The following is a 23,017-nucleotide window of genomic DNA, read 5'->3' on the forward strand; positions in this document are numbered from 1 at the left end:
CCTTTAACTATTTTCCCAGCCATTCCAAATCCTCTTATATCTTCCAAACAGCAGTTTTTCACATTAATAATGGATACAAATACTAAAATTTCTCAGCCTTCCAATTATTTCTCTATTAATTATTTCAAAGACTGACCATAATCTTCATTTTATCAGGAGTAAGTTTAAGTTCTACATTCTTGCTGATCTCATCAAGTCTGTCAAGGATTCATCCTACCTCTACTCTGTTGTCACAGAGGAGTACTGTATTATCTCAAATTGTTGACCCATCTGCCGACTAACCTAATTTCCTTAGCATACGTTAAAACAAGCAAGAAGTAGAATCCTTATCTTCCTTGCATATCTAAAGATTAATTATCCAAACACCTGTTCTTAATGTGGCTTGTTCTTAGATGTACAAGTTTGCTACTAACCTGCAAGTGTCGAGATAAATACATTATATTCATTACCTCTCTCAATTTGAAGTGCATTACCAAAGTAATATCTCAACTATGTTTCTCAATGATCTGACCAAGGCTAAGGATTTCATCTCTGGTACCCTTTTCTTCCCTGAAAGCTTCCTGTTCTCCAGAGTCTCAGGCCTGTACTTTGGGATTAGTACTATTTAGAATAACATTTAGTCGAATCTTGCTTGAATGAGAGATTAATTTTGAATGCATATCTCCCTTCTCCTGTAACAGTATGAACACTAACTGATTCCAGTCTGCCATACTGCTGAATCTCATATCAACCTATGAAACACTCTTATTCCTCAATCTCCTGTGGCCTTAATTAGATGTCTAGGTTCCATCTATACCCAGACTAACTGTTATTAAGTTCTCTTACTGCTGTTTCACTTTCATGTCTAAAAGCTGGAAGTGATTTCCACTTTTATTCAAGATTCCTCAAAAGGGTCTCTCTATCAACTTTTCTTCATCTCTCCACTTCTACTCTACAAATCCTCAAAGTACTTTTGGCATCTGCTTTAGATCTCTACCATCCCATTCCAAAAACTTGGTTACATGCAATTTGGGCTTAAACTTAACTTCATAAACTAACACAACCAACCTTTCTTTAAGTGTGCCTTCTCATTTGGAACTCTGATTGAAGGTCATTTAGTAAAATTATAATTGACCAAGAAATAAAAGTTACATTTATAAATAATAACACTGCATATTTTGTATTCTGAATTTCTTGATCAGCACCTCCAGAATTACAAATGGATTAATCTTTGGTTTACTTAACCCTAGAAAGATAGAGAGAAAAGCCATACTTATTCTTCTTGAGGTTAGAGGAATTTCATGGCTGATGCTGATTAAGAATTAAGCTACATTAATTTATTTAATATCACAGAGACAGTTATTCTAAGACAACATTTCACTTGATTTCTCTAATAATTAACTATTACTTCTTCAGAGAGATAATTAACTGGTCCCCTAAATGACATGTTCTGGTATTTGTTCTTTTTCAGTCACAAGCTGAATTATTTCAGAAACAATCTAGATGGGCACTTTGTCTCCCACAAATAGCTGCAAATTGTGCAATGCTCTGAAACAGAAATTGCAGCTATGGTAAGAATATGGTGAATCTAGTGAAATTCATTTTGTTCTTCTAGTGCTGTCACCTACACCTATTGTTACATTTATCAATGGATAATTTTGCATCATATATTTATTTTTCTTCCAAAATTCTCCAAGTATTATTACTTTCATTTAAGTACATATTCATAAACTCAAAACTGCCCTGTTGTTTTCACATAGGATGATGACATCCCCATTCTATTGGATGTATCCTGCCAGCATGTCCTTTTATTTAGATAACTTATCTAAGAGCAATACTGAATTTCAATGTTCTCAAAAAGGAAGTGCTGCAAACACAAAGAATTGAGAGTATCTATGGAAGTAGCAAACAAAGAAAAATATAAATTGAAATCAATCCACAGCTGCAAACATTCTTAAATTGGAATATAGCTTCCATGTTTCTATAAGCTACAAATTACAATAACTATACACTACTTCAGGGTACCACGAATTTCAGTTTCAACTGAAAGATCACACTCATTCTTAATCACCATTTTAATCAATTTCATAATTAATACAGATTCTGATTATTCATCATTTTGTTTAAAGAATGAAACAATGTCTAGGAGATAAGAATTAACTTTATATCACCATGGTCACTTAGCTATTTTCACATGTCCAAGGATGTGTGCTATATGCACATGCAGAGAGAGACACTAGCAGGAAGAAAACACACTGAGTGGATAGTGTGCCACATTTCTAGTAGAATGAGGAAGCCATATTAATTTATCTTTATTTATATAAGGCAAGTAATTTTTATGTTTATCCAGTTAAGTATTGGTTGCTTTCCTATTCTGAATTAAAAAATTTCAATCTGTAGAGGTATGGGTAAAAGTATCTTTTGGTGAACAGAAAAAAGGTAACTAATTTTTGGTAACGCTAGAAGGAAGGTTGAATATCATACATTTTGAGAACATGAAATATTTTCGACAACAGATGTAAGAAAACATTATCATCAAATCACTGATATGAGCCTTCAAGAATACTACAACAATATTACACAAAAAAGTTTACTTTTTTATTAATATTTTTGCCAACAATTTTCCTCCAAATCATTGATAATGATTTTTGAAGGAAGCTATTTGTCAAGGTAGCAATATTTCTAGATGATATATTTCAGTTGTCTGATGCACATCTAACTGCATCATTCTATTTAAATCTTGGACTCTTCTTTCTGCCATCAAGCACCTGTTTTTGCTACACTATACTTTCTCATTCTGTTTATGTGACCATATTATTACCATAGGTCTGTTCATACATTCTAGAATATTAACAATGCCAAATTCCTTCTTAATACTTCATTTTAATATGATTCTATCACTGATTACATTTGTTCACTCTACTAATCTTTCTAAGAGATCTCATATTTATGGTCTCTCATCTTTGATCAGTTGCTTTACTTCTATGCTTTATCGCTTGCCTTCTATACAGCTTGTTTAGTGTTTGACTGATCTTTTGGATTCCATATAAATCTATTCAGTTGACTATTATTGCACCTGCTTTGATAATTCTGTTGCCTATTTCCATATTTAATTGGCCTTCTGCACTAAAGGTTGTGCCTAAAGAGATGAAATATTTTAATTGTTCTACAGTTTCTCCCTTTATTATGCAGTTGATGTTTACAATGTTTCTGTCTACTTTCATTTTCTTTTCACCATCCATCATTCCAGCTCTGATTATTGTTATTACCATATCTAACTGCCACCTTCACCGTGCATAAACAGCCGAAATATTTTACTTCCCGTGTAGGTTCTCCCCATCGAGGATGCAACTCATGCTTTTTATATTCTGCATATTTCAATAATGATTTTGCTACTCATTTTCAAACCACATTTGTTATAGCAATTATTAATTTAACTGAGGAACACTACAGACCTATACTGGATCTACTTAAGAGTATAACATTTGCATAAAATAAGGAACACACATTAACATCTTCAATTTGATATCAGGTGTAATGCCACTTTCCTTCATAATGTGAACCATACAATGGACAACAGTGGATATAATGTCCACACTTGTCATAAAACCTGATTTTACAAAATTACCTTCCTGTATATCCTTCAATTTTAAATGCAGATATAGAATCAAACTTAAATATAGCCTACATACTGCACAAAATACCATGCTATTTACATGCAATAACTGTAGTGCTTCTCTATCAACTTGTCATATGCTCTTTCCAGATCTACAAAACAAACAAAAATCCTTATTACATTCCCATAATTTCTGAACTATTTATTTTAAAGTGAAAATTTGAAAATTCCTGACAAGGCTCTTCGGCCAAAACTCAGGCTTGTGCATTTTCCAAGTATTTCTTAATTATGCATGCAAACGCTAAGTGGAAATTTCTCTGTAATTCTCATTCAGTTTTATTATTATATAAGGTGCCTCCATGGAGTCAAAAGACTCATCGCGGGAGACCCAACATTGACATACTAACCGTTATTCACACAATGCCTGTCATACTTCCCCTTAAACTCATTCACAGATGAAGCGTTCACAATCACCTCTGGCAACGCATTCCACCCATTTATAACCTGCCAAGCAATCCCCCCCCCTTTTTTATAGATGAATACCATAATAGCTGTATTCCAATCTTCTAACATGCTTTCTCAACTGCTGCCACTATAAAACTTTTAAAACTCCATATTTGAACATTTCTGGTTGAATATCTTCTTTATGTATCTTTAATAAATCATGCGACCCCCTTTAAGGAGGTCTCTTCTCCATTTTCAAGCTTTTTCAATAGCCTCCAAAACACTTTGCCACCATCATATTTATTGTCTGTGATCATAATGATCTACCTCTCATCTACTTCTCCCATGCTGAATGTATGAAGGTGACAGACAAATCACAAACATCCATGTCCTACGTGGGATTTGAACCCACCTCCTCCTGGCTGGAGAGTGGATGCGCTAACCACTCGGACAACCAAGTCAGCATTTATTGTCCGTACTCATACCAAAGTCTTCCGATAACCTCTGATGACCTTTACAAACTGCATTTTTTTCCCAGATGATTTCTATCAGAGAATATGCTGACTTACTTGCAAGAACTCTTAATACACTTTATGCATTTCCATGAGAAATTACAAAATATATATATATATTTTTTTGTGAACTTGTTTGAAAGAAGAAAGATTGATTCAAAGTATGATGGATGCACATAAGGTGTCAAAATAGAATTCTTATGGCTAAAGTGTTAACACACTAATGGTGTGAAAGAGATTACTGACATACCTGGGTCCTTTATAAAAAAATAAAAAAGGTAAGAATCCATTGAATAGGTAGGTGACTAGAGTAACTCATCTATTTAGGTAGGAGATGAATTTCATCAGCTGGTGTGAAAGTGTCTTAAAAAATGTTCCATGTTTGGTCTTTACAGCAGAGTTTCCACACTATATAAAAAATCCTTAGCCCACCAACAGTATAAAAATGTACTATAGTTTGTAAATAACCTTTTGTAGGTGGTAGGAACAAACAAAAAAAAGTGAAGGACATGCACAAATCCCCCCATCCCCAATGGTAAAAGACATCCTGGTTGGTTGTAGTTAAGATGTGTAAAAAATATTTCTAATTTCTAACATATCCAAGGGATCAGTGGAGAGAAAGGTCAGATGGGTCCAAATATGTGCTTTCAATCTGCGTGCCAATTTTTTGCATGGCAAGTAAAGATAATCACAGAATCTTCCACATATAGAAAAATACAGCAGATATATATAGAAGAAAGATTAGTCTGAATAAGTTTTTAGGTTTTTTTTAAAGAGAAATTAGTGGGAACAAATGCTATATCAAAACTTATAAGTCATTACTTTTAAGATCTTTAAAGTCTCATTGCCAACCACAGGCAATGTGGTTAGCAATGAGAGGCTCTAAAGCTAAGTACTGTAGCAGTTGGTATGTATGGAAGAACCCATACTGTGGTATAGATTTGAAATGAGTTTTGTTTGTGTTTATTGTGGAAGGGGCTAGATTATAAGATTTACTTTCTAGAAAAGATTCAAAAGTGGATAAAGGAAAAGCTGTAGTGGCAATGGATAAGACAGCAATGGATAAGATAAGATGAGAGTGAGATAGACTGCCTTTTACAGAAGATCTCCAGCTATCAAGAAATTAGTTATAACCCTCCAAAAATAAACAATTAAATAAGTAGCTTGAAGTTGTTAGCTGAGATCAAAATACTTTGTATCATGAAGGCCTTATCCTAAACTATCTGTTGTTAATATACACAAGGTAGGTTCCAAAAGTTTCTAGCCTGACATACAAAATTTGCGCCAATTTTAAAATGACGTACGACACATAGCACCATCTATAAGGAGCTTACTGTACCAGTTTCAACTCTCTACCTTCATTATTCAGTTGGAGGCACTTGTTCGCTAACATGTGGCATGCTAAATGGCTGTAATGTTAAACATTGAATATACCAAGCTGTAATAAAGTTTTTTTTTTTACCCAAGAAGGGCTTTCTCCAAGTGATTGGATGGTGTTTATGGGGAACCTTCTTCTTCATATTCCACTGTGAAGGAATGGATTAACCAGTTTCACCTAGGAGGAGAGAGAGCATTGAAGATGATCCTCGTAATGGTTGGCCTGTGGAAGTGATAACTGAGGAAAATGTCTCTCTTGAAGAGTAAACTAAACTACTCAATGACAGATGGTGGTAGCTCAAAGAAATCTCAGCAAGGTTGGGGCTTTCTATAACAACCATCTTTCAGATCATTCACGAGAAGCATCACGCAACGAAGGTTGTGCCCTGACTTCTATCTTCAATTCAAGGGCATTGTGTGATCTGTTTCTGCAAGTTTTCAGAGCTTTGCCAGGAATCAGAGAGAAGTGCTGAAATCCGTTGTCACCAGGGATGAAACCATGGTCCTTTCTTATGATCCTCTTTCCAAAAGGGAATCCATGGAGTGGTGCAAACCAGGTGAAGCACCAACAAGAAAAGCCAAGGTCACACAGTCCACCAAGAAGATCATGACAACTGTTTTTTGGGATTGCTGGGAAATTCTCTTGATTGACTTCAAGGAAAGGAATACCACCGTGAATGCAAAATATTTTGCACCTATACAAACTGCACGACAGCATATAGGAGAAGAGATGGGGAATGTGGAGTCATGGTGTTCGCCCGCTTCACAACAATGCTCCAGCCCACACAACTAATGTTGCGAATGCTGCAGTGAAGGACTGTGGCTTTCAGGAGACTGAACACCCTATAGCCCAGATCTAGCACCCAATAACTACTACCTCTTCTTGAAACTGAAGAAAGGCAGATGACAGAACAATGAGGTGAAAGATGCAGCTTTAAGCCATTTTGTAGAGAAAAGTACAGACTATTTTTTCAAGGGCATAGAAATGTTAATTCAAAGATGTGAAACGTGTGTTGAAGTAAAGGGAGATTATGTTGAGAAGTGACAGTTGTTTTCTTTCTATAACCTCTAAAAGTTAGTCAGGCGAGAAACTTATGGAACCACTTTCATATAAGTTATTTAACTTATACGAGATTGTCCAGAAGACCCATTATGAATTGTATTGACTGTCCTACATACAGAATTGCTAAACTTCTTTCATGTTCATTAACTGCCTACATTGGACAATTCAGATCATTCATCAAGAACTACATACATTTACTAAATGATGATATCCCACAATGTGAAGATTTCTGAATATGTTATGCAATCAGGATATTTCAGTTGAAAAAACAAGATCTACAAACAGAATGAAGGCAGAGCCACAGGAAGTACTCTCTGCCTCCACCTTTTATTATTTATTATTTTTACTTTATGGCATTCCCATGGAGTCCACACTCATTGTGAGAAACCCAAATTAACCATTATACACAAAAAAATCCTATCATACCTCTCTTCCAATTCATTCACCATCAGGGAATTCACAAGCAATTTTGGCAGTCTATTGCACTCACCACTCTCCATGCAAAAAATATGGTCTGCATACCCTTACACAATTTCCCCAGATACCCCCTAGTTCTTTGTTATATACTGAAAATTTTCACTTGCATCAATTTTATCAAATACCTTTAATCTCTTAAAAGTTTCTATCATGTTCCATCATTTCTTCCTTAAAAGTCTTCTCTGTCTTAAACTGTTAGCGTATTTTTCAACATCCAAATCATCATTTGAGCTATTTTAACTTTTGCAATATGCCCTCTGAACTTCAACTTTGTCCACCATTATCCCCAGGTCCCTAGCCTCATCAATTTCCTGCAATCCAATATCATACACCATATGCAATCTTTTCAACCGGAAGTGCATAACCTTACATTCTGCAACATTCACTTGACAATTATTATCCTTTGTCCACAACGATAATTTATTTAAATAAATCATCCTGCAGAATATCTCCATCACCTTTATCAACTATTGCTCTCCCCAGTTTTGCATCAACATCAAGCAACTGAATATCCCCTCTTAAATTTTTCCCAATGTCATTGATATACAAATTAAATAGTGGCCCTAGTACTGAATCCTGAGATACTCACTCCACTAGCCACCACCATTCTCCTAGATTCCACTCCACCATATACTACTCTCTGGTGTCTGTCTGTCAGGCACCCCACCCCATCCATGCTACTAGCCTCATATCCATTCCCATTTGCTCCAGCTTTTGTAATAGTTTTTCATGTGGTATTCTATCAAATGCATTGGCAAAGTCAAGCAGAATCATGTGTAGCCATTACCTTTATTCATTTCTGTTGTCACTTTATTATAAAAGGTGAATAAGTTACTACGACAGGAGCTACACTTCACAAAGCCATGCTGTCTACTCCAGAGTATCGCATTCCTATCCACCCACTGTTGCATTTTACCTTTCACCAACTTTTCCAATACTTGAACTAATTGGCGTGTAGTTTGCTACCTCTGCCTTGGAGTCACCTTTATGCAGTGATGTTATCTTACCCTCTTTTCACTCCCTTGGAACCCTGCGAGTGCTGAGACTTAGATTGAAGAACTTCGTCAAAGGCAATGCTAATTCTCGTGCATACTCTGGCGACCTAGTTGGTCAAGTGGTTGGCATATCTGCTCTCCAGCCAGAAGGCTACAGGTTCAAATTCTGTTTGGGCATGGATGTTTGTAATTGTCTGTGAAAATACTAGTGGTGGTGGTGGTGGGCAGTAGATGGTGAAGTTTGCTATAGTTAGTGGATTGAGTGGTGAAGACAGAGTTGTACAGTAGGTGCCCTCCCTCGATGAGTCTTTGGACTCCTTGGAGGCATCATGTAATATTACTCATGTAGTACATGGACTGATATGCCATCTGGTCCCACTACTGTGTTCACATTTATATTTTTTAATATGCTGAACACCTGTTCATCTACCTCAATGTTGATATGTCTCTATAACATCAGCAATCTCCATGTAATTTGACTATTTCTTTTTATTCAGTCCTTCCTACCACGAGCATTGTTTTAAGTCAGTCTAACATAGTCATTTTTCCTCTTACTTGCCACATAACAAAAAAACTCTTTTGGGTTTACTTTGGCCTGTTTAATTCTCTCTCATAGCTTGATTTGGCCTATCTAACCATACCAGTCACCCTTTTTGCTTGCACTTTGTAATGCTAATGAGTATGCTGGTCACATTTTTTAAAATATTTTCTCCATAATGCTTTCTGTTTTGATAGTTCTTGCTTTATATCCCTACTCATCCACTTAATTCCAACTTGGTTTATCCTCCTGACCTTGGGTATGAAGTCTGATTCTGCTACTCTCAAGCAATCTCTGACCATTTGCCATGCACTACTGGCATTCTTTCCTTGTAGCTTCTCAAGCCAGGGTACTGCTCCAAAATAACTTCTGAATCTCTCACAATCACCAACCTTATAGTTTAACATCTTTTCAAGAGGTTACATATGTTTGGCAACTTCCTAGAACAAGACCACATGGTCACCCTCCCCAATTAGAGGCAGAGTATCTACCTTCGTTATGGATATTGATGCTATTATCAGATCCAACACTCACAAACCGCTTGTCCATGTAATTATTCTTTAGCAACTGTATAAATCCCACTTTCATCTTGCCATTCCCTCCTTTTCTCTCTCCAATGTCCCCATAGATAAAATCTCCCATAATAATTGGTCAACCTCAACTCATTGAGCTAATCTGCTGATACATGGCATCTACATCTCTCTGTGGACCCCCCCCCCCTCCCCTCACGTCTATAGCAACACCATATTTTGTTCTATTTACCTCTATCTCACACCAGACAGCCTCAAATGAACCATCTCTCTCAGACCTAAAATCCTCTATTCTGTCGGTTGTAATTCATCAGCAATACCCTACCATCTGTCCATGTTGAACAGCAGGGACATTGTTTACAAGGTATTAAATACACACAGAATGTTAGTTTGAATGTTTCAATTAAATTCTATTAATATTAGTATTGTCTTAATGATAATACATAGTGTCTGTGGGATGGGAGTTATTTATCATTATGCAGATTCGGGTTGTTTTCACTCTAGATGTCTCCAATTTACACTAACTGTTGCTACATATAGTATTCAGTGGTACAATAAATCTTGTTTTTCTTGTATTTGTAGTATGGTATCTGTTGGGGAGGGAATATTTATTACTATACAGGAACATGTTTATTTGTCTTCCAAAAGAGGTATAATGAGCAAAACTATATTCTGATGAATAAAATTGAATCCTGTGTTCTATGGTAAACAAACCCATGATATTAAATAAAAAAATATTTCCTAAGTTCTGTTTTTGATGTTTTATTTTGAGTGTTTTTATGTCATATTAAAATAATAAAATTCATGTTTAATATTATTACCTTTTTGTTTTTACTTTATTATATGAAGTACAGATATGTTGTTTTATGAAACATTTGTTTCAGTGTGTGTGTGTGTGTGGTGTAGCATAGTACAGTGTTTATCATTTCTCCCTGATGGCAAGAGCTGACCTTTGAAGTAGTGTAACACCGAGGCAAAAACAGAGCAGACCACACACATCAGCTTAATATCTTGAGAGAGCTGATGGAGCTCATATCAGATATTAAACTGATAAGAGCAGACACTAAAGTTTTTGCTTCTTGGCCTTTTGGCTAACATATGAGTGTAGAATCTGTTCTTATCAACTTAATATCTGATACAGATCACAAGATATTAAAAGAATTTTTGGAGGGTAACAAAGTGCTTGCTCCACCTCTGCTGTGAGTTGCATGGCATTGTACAAAATCCCTTTGAGCATTGCTCTTCAGCCTTTTATACACACACACACATGGGGGGGGGCTCTGCCCCCCCCCCCCCCCCCCCCCCCCCCCAAGTTCCAGGCTGGTAAGCTGGTTCTCCTTCAATTCTGATGACTCGAGACAACAACGTGTTTGTCTCATGAAGGCAAACACATTGTTGGACATTTCAAATTTCGGCTTATCTTTATATATATATATAGTCTGTGTGCATGCCTAATGCATAGTGAGTCGAGATGTAAAATACATTTTTTATTATTGTTTTGTCAGAAAAGTGTCAAAAATACTGGTCTAGACAGTACAATTATTTGAACTCATGCAAATGGTAATATATTTCTGTAATAACTGTGCATTAAAGTGAATTGATTTAGTGCTTACAATCTCACAGGTTAGTTAGAGCTAGATGAAAGAGCTAAAGCACAACAATAATATGAGAAATATGACACTAGCACACACACATTGAGCCTGAGACTGGAAACTTGTACGCAAAATGTTTTTCATGTGTATGGGCTGGCAAAAATTAGAGAGATCATTGGCCACATACCTCAAACACATTTAAACTCCTTTCTCCTCAGAGGCAGGCAGCATGCTGGAATCCAGTTCACGATAGAAAAATCAAATAAAATAGCCCACCTTTTCTAGATAATCTAATCACATCTTTCCACCAACATCCTTTCTTTCTCAGTTTACAGAAAACCCACCCACACAAGTAGACGAGTAAAATTTTCCCATCATCTCCACTCAGTCCCTAACAACATGGTATTATGAAAACTATTGTCGACCTCCATTCCACTCAGGCTTTCCTTATAGCTATAGCTAAACCTCCTTTATTCACCAGATCTTCCTGTCCAATGGTCATAATGCCAAATGATGAACAAATTATTTGTCCCTCCCAAAATACAGACTACTGTACTATTATTATTGTTGCCTATATCTAGGGCAGATCAGAAAACATAGCCAGAATTCAAAAAATATCTCTGCACTGCTTTCAAAACCTCATCTGAAGCTGGCTAGCCTTTATTCCCCCACATACACAATGAATATATTCCCTCCGTTCCAGCTCTGTTCCTCGCCCCTTCATACAAGGTTCCTTTGGCAACTTATATTATGATCAAATCAACATCTGCCTAGAACAACATATGAATCCATCCACCACCGTAACTATGGTCTATTGGTTTTAGCTGACCATCCCTTTGATGTTTTGCATAGGATTTTTTTTTTCTTGACTTCCATGGAGTCACAAGACTCAATGTGGGAGATCAGCACTAATTAACACTAAGTCTACTGTATCGCTCCTTCAACTGCATTTTGCCACCCTCTTAGGCAATGCATTCCATGCTCTTACTCTCCATGCAAAATACTTACTTCTTACACTTTTACTACTTCATTTTATAACTTCCATAGATGACTCATCAACCTACCACATGAAAAATCTCCTCAGTGTTAATCCGATAATAACCCTTTAACAGCTTAAATATCTAATCATACCTCTCCCCTTTATCTTCTATTCAACAAACTCTAGTCTAAATGCCTTGTCTATCCTCATAAAACAAGACTGTACAGTCCTAATATCTAAGGTTACTTCAAATTAAAAAAAAAAAAAACTGCTTCACTGCAACAAATACAAACTTGAAAGACTTTTTTTCAGAATCAGCAGCAAATTTAAAAAAAAAACAATCTAATGTTAATAAATATGGCTGTGTTCAACTTCTCAAGATAGAGGATATCCATTATAGAACTTCTAGTCTTACTTTATCCCTTATTATAACTGTATTTTTAAGGAAATTACAATGTATACTAATGTTAACTATTGGATTGTTTTGAAAGGTTTTTGCCCACATTCTTGAACAGAAACATACCCTGCAAATTGGCAAAGTCATAACCAAAACAAACTTTCCAACACAAAAAAAACATTAAACTGCCATATATCCAAAACACATACAGTCTCAAATATATTTTAAACACACCGACTATAAATTAATGTTCACCACAAACCAAAAAACTGGCAACACTCCTAAAATCTACAAAATCTCACACATAAAAAGAAATACTAGAACACCACAGCATAGTATATAAAGTATATTTCCATGCCAACACAATTGTGATTTCACTTATACAGGTTCCACGATCAGATCTTTATGAGCAAGACTACAGGAACTCTTCAGTGACTGCAAAATACCGATCCCAGAACATTTAAGCAATAAGAAATGTAGTAACCAAAAGAGAAACAAAATACAGGAAAAAACAGAAATAGCAGTCAGCGCTCTTGAACAGAAAGATACCTTGCAAATCAACAAAGCCGTAATAGTAGACACAGAAAAATGTAACAATGCTTAGAATATCAGAAACAATAGCCATAAAATGTGACAAAAACTCCATAAACGTTTACTGCTCCTATATATCTCCGAGAATTGGAAGCTCCACAACATAAACATTAAGTCAAGATTTCAGCCAATGAAAAACAACACAGAAAAACTCAACACAAAAACACTAAATCAACATGACATAGCCTTCACTTTTCCCACAAGCTCCGAAGACGACACTCAGTCAAAATGGCTCATACCCACTAATCTTGATTTATCATAGTCTATCCTTCTCCTTTTCTCTAAAAAGGAGAAGGAGAAGAATAAAGGAATGTGAATTTAAAACTCAGGTTTTAAATTCACATTCCTATGTTTTATCTGCAATCTCCACATCTTTCTATCTCCACCCCCCTTCCTCCTTTCTGTCATACTTCAGCAGTGATATATAAATGTTTATATCTATATGGCTGATGCTGCTCCAAAAGAAAACAACCAAGAATGTCCTACAAAGGTATGTCCAAAATGATTCCCTCCTTATATTCTTCACATATCTGTCTTTAAAATATCAATAATGTCCTAAAAATTGAGTCAAAAGCCAATATCATAAAAGAGGTACTCCTAAAGAAAAATAGACCAAATAGCCATAAAAATTAATATTAATTCAGAGGAGTAACATGGAAATTTTTACAGAAATAATATCTATAACATAGCAAAAATTAAAACATTTTTATCACTTTGGCTGCAATAATTTTTTAAATGAATATGTTGAACAGACATTTGATCTGAATGTATCATATGTGTGCTAAGCCATTCAAGAAATCCATATTGGTTGCCATACATTCATTCCTTAAAATATCAAATACCACTCAAGTTTACCATACTATCATTTTAACTCTCCCTCCCCACTTACATGACACTATTTATAAACCATAAATATAAAATGTGTGTACAGAAAAATTGAGAATTTGCAGGCTGCAAACACTAGCAAACAGGAGTGGTATGATTGAAACTTACACTTCTGAGAGGGTTATACAATATTTCCGTAGATGGAATTTTTCATTTTATGAAGAGTGGAGAAAGGACGCGAGGGCAGCCATGGAAGTTGTGTATGAATGCTGTCAAGAAAAGGGTGAGGGTTAGATTTTTCTACTCAGAGTGGTGTGATTGGAATGGATTGCCACTGGATGCTGTGTGTGCAAAGTAGCGTGAATGAATTCAAGAACAGGTATGACAGCTGGTGCGGTACGGCACGGACTCCCTCGAGTTCCCAACTCCATGGAGGTCTCTCTTAATAATATCCCCAGTTAAAAATCAGTTATCAGATCAGACCGAGAATACTAAATAAAACAAAATTTACTGAACTATATCCTTTCAGTTTAACAGAAGCAAATCCTATATATGGATTAATGACTACAATAAACTTAACATCGCGCAAACTCCACAGTTTTCCTTCTTATTCTATGGACAACTGAACGCCGCGCAACTTTGGTTAATGTTCTAGTTGCTTCCGCGCATGCTCGGAAATGCAACTGAAAAACTTCCGCTCAAGTCCACCATCGTATGCCGCCATTACCGCTTTCCAGCGTTGAACTGGACGTGACGAAGTTTTTTCTTCGCAGTGCGGAAAAGTTTATTCCATTTCAATTTCGAAATGAAACTAGAAATTATAACATATAACATAACAGTTCTTCACTTCACAATCTTCTCACAATGAGGTAAGCTCATTTAATCACTTCCGATAATATATATAGCGGCGCCTTTCCGTTCTCTCGCTATTGACATATCATAAACAATGTTTGTCTACACACAAACAGCACAAAACTTTTGACAGCTCATACGCAGGGCCGTTCTTACACTTTTCTCGAGGTGGGCGGGGCCCTTAAATTTTTGGTAATTTTTCGGGATCTACAGCCTGTGCATAGGTACGGCCCTGCTCATACAAATTCAATTAACTTACAATAACTAATTTTAATGGGAGTTTTCCCAGAAATAATGTAAGCAAGATTCATTAGCTAAAAAACCAAAATCATACATCAAAAAACACGTTTAACTAACAACTTTATGAATACCGTATTACCAATTTCTTAACTTTAATTCACTTAATGTTTTAAACTTGCGGGGTATCTGAATTTTAATACAGTTATCATTTTCCTTCTTTCACTAACAAAACTTGGTTAAAGGTTATTTCAAGCAATAAACCTGACACCCAATAACGTCTGAGTTTCACACAGAATATAGAACACAAGTCAGCTTTTATAAATCTAACTTAGCAAAAAGAGGAATGGGACGATTTTTTTTTTTTTTTTTTTTATTCTCTCTCTAATAAGTACCGTACTTTTTTTCTTTTTTTTTTTTGGGCGCTTCAAAGAAATACAATCTGGTTATGTGAATACAGGCAGTAATATGAAGCAGTACAGTCAGTGGCGCATCCGGGGGGAGGGGAAGCCCTGGGCCCCTCCAATAGAAAAATACCCGAACATTTTCCAAAAATCTTTTCCTAATTAAAATTCATTTTTTTATTTATACGCTGTGTCTTCTATTTCTATACTACTTGTGAATTAGCGGTCACACAAGGTCGGAATACCCTGTAGCTCTTGGAATCACGACCGCTATGAACGAAGTAGTGCTCGGGCAGACCGGGCGCTTTCGTTTGCCCGAGCAGGACCAGAGGAGATCACGGGTATCATGTATTGGCGATCACTGCAGATAATCAGTCATAGGTCGTATTCAATGTGTAATGTGTATTCTCAAATAGTCTACTCAACTCCCCCTCCCTAAGATTAAACCTTGAGTGCGCCACTGGTATATATCAGTAGAATTAACAGTTGCATCACATTCAATTTTGTTAACGTTAATTTATATAACATTGCCAATATTTTCTATACATACAGGCAGGGTAATAATAATTTATTATCAAAATTTACCTACCAGCCGCTAAACTTTGTCTATATGGTAAGGTTTAGTTTTCGCAGAACACAACACGCGTAGGACTTTTTTTTTTATTTTTAGATTTTGATTTCATATCATCATTGAGTTGGGAAATAAATAAAAATTTTCTCATGTTTCCTTTCTTGAAATATTTAGACATTTAGACAAAAATCTCACAATCCAGACCAAGTATTAAAGTTGTATGGTCGATAATTATTCAATTAGTTTATTTTATTATACACGTCCTGTTTTAGTTAATACCCATGCAAATCATCCACTCCTTACAGATGTTTATGATCCGTCATAAATCATATTTCATTGCTTCACTAATATTTGTGCAACAAGGCGTTTTTCAAAGTACTCAAAATATATCATACATGAAATATCCCTTTCACAATAGTAACAAGTTTCACTTGAGAATAAGCTTTATCATTCCAAGTCAAACCAATGTTTAGTTAATCATTTTTATTAATTAGAAAACTACTTTAAAGAAATGAGTGATTTTTTTTAAAAAATCGTTTCTGGCTTTCTACTCCCTCTAAATTAAGTCACTGTTCTATATATATAACAGTCCCCGTTTTCATTTATTACGATTATCACTCTAGCTACACCGTAACTCAGCTGAATCCAAAACAGCTCGCGACGTCATAACATATATATCTGAGAACGATAAAGTCACTATCCGTTCTTGAAACAACAGTAGGCATAAGAACCGTAGGTTTCTATTCGAGGGAAAGCAACTCTTCCTTTTATTTTCACTTGAAGCCTGTTTCCTCAAGTTATTCAATTGAATATAATATTCATATATTCAAACAGGTAAGCAGTGTTATTATTCAAATAATTTCTTGCTAAACATGGATGAAGAACTGTGGCAATACTACGCATTCACAATTATTATTCCTGATATCTCCAAGGAGTCCGAAGACTCATTGCGAGAGGACACCTACAACTGTCTCAACCACTACACCGAACCTCTACTACGAATCAACGCCATCTACCGCCCACCTCCACCACAACTATTATTTTTGTCCGTAAATTGCGTGTGTTCTGAATGGCCGATTTGTCTGCATGCGGGAATGAAAAAATCGAGTTTCTGGGAGAATTGAATGGATAGACGTGACTTGTATAAAGTTATGCCCATAAAGTGATATTAATTGGACTATTTAAAATAAAGATATCATTAGGCAAAACTGTTTTGACTTCACTGCTAATTTTGCTAATATCTAGCGCCAGCATTTAAGTGGCGAAATTGTATAAATGCGCGATGCAAAAAAAAAGTAATAATAATGGCGCCGTCATATGTTTGGTAGTTTGGTATAAGACATAGATGAAACTCTAAATAAAAGCTTAAAAGAATTTCTGTGTGTGTTTACACACACACTGTGAATATTCTATATAAAAATACTGCTTAAAAGAATACCATGTAATATCTGCACATAGAAATGCGTGTATAAAAAGTTATTCCCATTAATATCGGTTGCATAACAACTTGCATTCTACGCAATTTGAACAGTCGGTTTCCTTCTGCTTCTTTTTTTAAAAAATACATTTCACAAACTTTTCTGCATGCATTGCACACCGGAAGCCATTAAATATTATTATTACATAACACCTCCAGGGAGTCCAAAGACTCATCGAGGGAGCGCACCTACTCTAACTCTGTCCCCACCAACTACTACGAACCACAACTACCATCATCATCTACACTAACGCCATCTACTGCCAACCACCACCACCACTAGTATTTTCAAATACAACCACAAACGTGTTCGAATCCTGCCATGGGCATAGCGGGATTCGAACCCGTAGCCTTTTTTGGGTGGAGAGCGGATATGTTAACCACTCGGCCAACCGGTTTGGCAATATATATATTTATTTATTTATATAGCCGACCAGAGCACACAATATTAACAAGCAAAAATGTATTCTTGCAACAGATGGTGGGGTAGTGAAGCGCAATATGTAGATTATCCCACTCAAATGCCATCCCCACCATCTCGTAGTCCACCCTATTCTAAAAGAATAAATGAGGCACTGGAGACCAGGTATGGGCGGTATAATCCTACCAATGGACTTATGAAAGGTTGGGTAAGTCCTAGGGAAATCTGATATACTTTTAAGTCTCAGCAAAAGAAAAACCAGATGGATTGTGAGGGAAACAACCAACATTCAGTGAATAAAAAGTAAATGAAACAAAGCCAAAAGATACCAGATATTTGCATATAACTATATGCAAATCTATAGCAGAGTATAAAACAAAAAGAGAGCAAAAGCAGGTATAATGATAATAATACACAAATCTATTAAAAACAATACTGTATATTAGTACTGGACAGAAATACTAATAGAAATTCGACCCAAAACATTAACAGGTCACATGCAGCAGAAGAAGGGGAGGAAAAGAAGACAGTAAAACTTTTTACACAGAACTATAGAAAGTCAAATGCCTGAAGAAACAGGAAATACAAAACAGAGATTTTGGTGAAGATATATGTAATCAAGATGAATAAACTGCAAGATTGTCATTTATAATAATGAACTTGGTACTGAACATAAATATACACGGTCAGCCAGAGGATGTTAATCAGTTATTGAGTACATTATTGCAAATTTTAAATTAGTTGAGTTAATCCTAGATGCAAGAGCATATTGAGACTTTGAATTAAACTTGGATTTTTATATGGTATTCGCAAAAATTAGATTTAAACCAAAGTTACTAAAAATAAATAGAAAATAACTATCAACAGAGTTAGAAAATTTCTGCATTACAAGATCCCCGTACTATGCAATATCAGAAATACATTCATGCAAAACAGAAACCATACATTAATCAATGAAATAAAGAATCAATGGAACAGAAAAAGAGGACTACAAAACTGGGATAAAGAAACAGAAAAGATATTAAAAACAAAAAACAGAGTTACTAGAAATAGTTAAATATCAGGACACTAGAAGCAAAAATAGAGCACTAAAGAACGAGTGCAATTGAAACGAGAAGGAAAAAACATAGACAGCTGGAACAATTTTGTAACAGAACTAGAAAAGGATATACAAGAGTATCTAAGTAACAACCAAAAACCAATAAAATACATTAACAAAGAAATAAAAGAAAAGGTAAAGATAATAAAGAACCTCCATAGTTCAGTTAATATAGGCGAAGCCCTCTGGTTGGAAAGACCTGGGTTCGATTCCCGTCAGTGACATGAGGAACCTTTAACTGGTCTCTTTCGACAAAAGGTAAATTACCTGGTCTCATACAGAGGTAGGGTTTTTTTTTGGCCGGAAACTCTGTTTTTCATCCCCCAGAACAGGCAAACCAACCCCATGAACATAAGGATTACAGTCACGAATATTGCCCTTAGGGAATGCAGCAGATGGGTGACGAACTGGCTGCATTAATTCGTCGTAAGTCCCTCACTAAGGGGAACTCAACCCATCCTAAGGGACAGATAGGATAGGAGAATGATAATAAAGTAAAATTTTATTCAACAAAGAATGATCCAACAGAAAATATTACAATTAGAATTTTTTTAAAAAAATACAATAAATAATATGAAAATTAGAAAAACACCAGAAGACGATATAAACATGGAAATGTACAAAAATGCAGGTGAAAAATTTAGTGAAAGACTTCTGAAATTCTTTGCCATGATCTGGATTTCTAGAAAAACTCCAAACTCTTGGGAAAAAGGACTGGTTATACCAATATATATAAGGAGGAAAAAAATATCACTGCACTGCAATGACTATAGGGGAATTAGTCTGCAAAATGCAGAATAAAAACTACTAGAACACTTGAATTCTAAAAAGGCCAAACTTGCAGAGACTTAAAATTTCATTCTAAATTATTAATTGAAAAAAGAATAGCCTTCACTTACTGTAAAATAGCCTCTGATAAAATTAATAGACAAAAATTATTTAAAATATTAATCAGTCTAAATATACCAAATCAGCTCTTAGTCTATTCAAGAAATATACACAGGAAATAAAATAGCAGCCAAATTAGAACAAATATCAGAATGGAAAGATATATCAAAAGGAATATGGCAAGGATATACTTTATCAATCATACTTTTTAATATATATAAATATATAAATAAAATTATATTATAACAATCTGGAGACAGCATAACCTATTTGGTATACAAACCCACAAATAAAAATAGATACACTATTATTTGCAGATGATCAAATTGTATTAGCTACATCAGAAGGTGATCTACAGAGATCAATAAAATCATTAAATGAAATTTCAGAACAATATAATATGAGAAATCAAAAGTAAAGACAAAAATAACACTTTCAAGGGAGTAAACCAGAAGGAAAACAGTGATAGATAATAAAATATAGTACGCCCACACTTTGTAGAGCTTCGCTTGGCTTTCTGCCAAGAATAGTCGATTCATGCTGAAGGGGAGAAAGAAATGAAGGATGTATGAATTGGTCGGTAACATGCGAAATCACTTACTTTCTTGTCTGTTGCTGTACTAGTTTTAAAAACTACAATGTTCATAAAAGAAAAGCTAAATTTTCCAACCTGTAATAATAAACAAACTCATCCCAGAAGACGGATTGATTACCCTATTATCGGAATGGATTCTCCTTTTTGTGACATGCGCAGAAGTGTCGAAGGGTCTCAAATCTGTGGGCATACTATATTAGAACAATAATAAATTTAGTTTAATCCTTTATCCAAGTGTGAGCAAACAAAGTTTGCGCCTGAAAGTATCTTCAGGACTGGGTTAAGGTGGTACACACCAGGGCAAACTCGTTGCAAAGGTGGAGCAAGATACCAACACTCCTATCTCAGTATCTCCTATAATGCAAAACACATCTCCTTGTGGATATGTCTAATGTTATGCATTAAGGGAAGGGCCACTACCCAGACTAGTTTCGACCTTTATTGAGGTCTCTTCAGTGGGAGCCAGGCCCAAGTGGAGATATCAGGCAGAAGCATTAGCAGGTCATCTCTACCTATAGGAATTGGCAATTGGTGTGCCACCCTTTTTTAATAATTTACTCTGGATTTAGAGAAAGATGTTGAAAGTTTATTTTTCACTTGGTTAGAGTATAATAAATTTAGTTTAATCCTTTATCCAAGTGTGAGCAAACAAAGTTTGCGCCTGAAAGTATCTTCAGGACTGGGTTAAGGTGGTACACACCAGGGCAAACTCGTTGCAAAGGTGGAGCAAGATACCAACACTCCTATCTCAGTATCTCCTATAATGCAAAACACATCTCCTTGTGGATATGTCTAATGTTATGCATTAAGGGAAGGGCCACTACCCAGACTAGTTTCGACCTTTATTGAGGTCTCTTCAGTGGGAGCCAGGCCCAAGTGGAGATATCAGGCAGAAGCATTAGCAGGTCATCTCTACCTATAGGAATTGGCAATTGGTGTGCCACCCTTTTTTAATAATTTACTCTGGATTTAGAGAAAGATGTTGAAAGTTTATTTTTCACTTGGTTAGAGTATAATAAATTTAGTTTAATCCTTTATCCAAGTGTGAGCAAACAAAGTTTGCGCCTGAAAGTATCTTCAGGACTGGGTTAAGGTGGTACACACCAGGGCAAACTCGTTGCAAAGGTGGAGCAAGATACCAACACTCCTATCTCAGTATCTCCTATAATGCAAAACACATCTCCTTGTGGATATGTCTAATGTTATGCATTAAGGGAAGGGCCACTACCCAGACTAGTTTCGACCTTTATTGAGGTCTCTTCAGTGGGAGCCAGGCCCAAGTGGAGATATCAGGCAGAAGCATTAGCAGGTCATCTCTACCTATAGGAATTGGCAATTGGTGTGCCACCCTTTTTTAATAATTTACTCTGGATTTAGAGAAAGATGTTGAAAGTTTATTTTTCACTTGGTTAGAGTATAATAAATTTAGTTTAATCCTTTATCCAAGTGTGAGCAAACAAAGTTTGCGCCTGAAAGTATCTTCAGGACTGGGTTAAGGTGGTACACACCAGGGCAAACTCGTTGCAAAGGTGGAGCAAGATACCAACACTCCTATCTCAGTATCTCCTATAATGCAAAACACATCTCCTTGTGGATATGTCTAATGTTATGCATTAAGGGAAGGGCCACTACCCAGACTAGTTTCGACCTTTATTGAGGTCTCTTCAGTGGGAGCCAGGCCCAAGTGGAGATATCAGGCAGAAGCATTAGCAGGTCATCTCTACCTATAGGAATTGGCAATTGGTGTGCCACCCTTTTTTAATAATTTACTCTGGATTTAGAGAAAGATGTTGAAAGTTTATTTTTCACTTGGTTAGAGTATAATAAATTTAGTTTAATCCTTTATCCAAGTGTGAGCAAACAAAGTTTGCGCCCAAGTGAAAAATAAACTTTCAACATCTTTCTCTAAATCCAGAGTAAATTATTAAAAAAAGGGTGGCACACCAATTGCCAATTCCTATAGGTAGAGATGACCTGCTAATGCTTCTGCCTGATATCTCCACTTGGGCCTGGCTCCCACTGAAGAGACCTCAATAAAGGTCGAAACTAGTCTGGGTAGTGGCCCTTCCCTTAATGCATAACATTAGACATATCCACAAGGAGATGTGTTTTGCATTATAGGAGATACTGAGATAGGAGTGTTGGTATCTTGCTCCACCTTTGCAACGAGTTTGCCCTGGTGTGTACCACCTTAACCCAGTCCTGAAGATACTTTCAGGCGCAAACTTTGTTTGCTCACACTTGGATAAAGGATTAAACTAAATTTATTATACTCTAACCAAGTGAAAAATAAACTTTCAACATCTTTCTCTAAATCCAGAGTAAATTATTAAAAAAGGGTGGCACACCAATTGCCAATTCCTATAGGTAGAGATGACCTGCTAATGCTTCTGCCTGATATCTCCACTTGGGCCTGGCTCCCACTGAAGAGACCTCAATAAAGGTCGAAACTAGTCTGGGTAGTGGCCCTTCCCTTAATGCATAACATTAGACATATCCACAAGGAGATGTGTTTTGCATTATAGGAGATACTGAGATAGGAGTGTTGGTATCTTGCT

At 35.9% G+C, this 23,017-nt stretch overlaps 1 protein-coding gene and 1 pseudogene across 3 annotated transcripts in view; one reads left to right on the forward strand and one right to left on the reverse strand.

Annotated features, from left to right (window-relative positions):
* The window catches only part of LOC150092606 (serine/threonine-protein phosphatase 1 regulatory subunit 10-like), a 447,296-nt gene that overhangs the window by 179,015 nt on the left and 245,264 nt on the right, over nucleotides 1-23,017 (reverse strand). The gene's annotated exons all lie outside the window — the stretch shown is intronic.
* LOC150092607 (U2 spliceosomal RNA) lies at nucleotides 10,603-10,776 on the forward strand (annotated as a pseudogene).

The sequence above is a fragment of the Typopeltis vanoorti genome, chromosome 25 (genome assembly GCF_054136105.1).
Source record: "Typopeltis vanoorti isolate ZY-2024b chromosome 25, IOZ_Tvanoo_1.0, whole genome shotgun sequence".
Taxonomy (NCBI): domain Eukaryota; kingdom Metazoa; phylum Arthropoda; class Arachnida; order Uropygi; family Thelyphonidae; genus Typopeltis; species Typopeltis vanoorti.